Source organism: Laccaria bicolor, genomic scaffold, assembly GCF_000143565.1.
Source record: "Laccaria bicolor S238N-H82 LACBIscaffold_1 genomic scaffold, whole genome shotgun sequence".
Classification (NCBI taxonomy): Eukaryota; Fungi; Basidiomycota; class Agaricomycetes; order Agaricales; family Hydnangiaceae; genus Laccaria; species Laccaria bicolor.
Window position 1 is genome coordinate 3060270 of NW_001889872.1, and position 1047 is coordinate 3061316.

The following is a 1047-nucleotide window of genomic DNA, read 5'->3' on the forward strand; positions in this document are numbered from 1 at the left end:
TCATAAAAGTGGTAGGCACTAGTGACTGCATTCAAGAAGATGCGGATGAGTGGACTTTGGCTTGGAATTCACACAAGCTCCAAATCAGAGGGGAGCGTGAACGCAGTCCCCGAGACATGTTTCTTTTCAGCATGATACAAGATGGTCCCCGTGGAATTTTACCACTTCCAGAATCCCTGGAGGAGGATGTTTGTTAGGGTACTCTGATTATTACTAGTCTCGTTATCCTTTCATTCTCACCACCAGATAACTTCATCAATGTTCCATCTCTTCTTTGTATTATCTGACTAGTTTCTATTTAGTTGTATTCTGTTGCACTATCTCTTTAGATAGTTGTATTCCGTTGCGATTGTACTTAGTGCGTTTGAACGCGCTCAAACACGACTTGTATTCGCGCGTCATGCGCTTTGTATATGTTAGGATTACAGGTTTTGTTAGGAATGCAAATCGAACCAAACAGTTTTGAGTCAGGTAAATGTTTGGTAAGCGATCCGAAGGAACGTTGTAGTAGGAATATGAAGGATCTAGATACTTCTACGTTACATTCTACTTGTATTTAAATTAGGTGAAATGCAAGAAGTAAGTTTCATACTTACTTTTATCCCAACTTGATTTGACTTAAGTTCTTCGAACTAAGCAGCATCCCTTGAGTAAATTTATAAGGCTAAGTGCTATCAATTCACTCTGATCGACCATCAAGGCTACACGCTGACGTTACGATCAATCAAGTGACGCTGTCATCGGACACTCAACGGACACTCAAGACTCTCTACGCTTTTAGGAATACTCGCCCTCTATGTGTTGTATTTACATACAACGCATTTGACTCTCTCGCTTAGGTAACATTGTCTAAATACGATTAACTGCTAACTTTGTATTCATAGGAATACACCAACGCAGAGTCGTAAACTCTAACATTGGTGGACACATTGGGAACATTCCCTAACAAGCGTGAGACTTCTTGTTACTGACTGGATTTCAGTTTTATGAACTACTTCTGAACTGTCGGAGTACATCCTTCGATTCTTACGCCCACCGAACACCCTT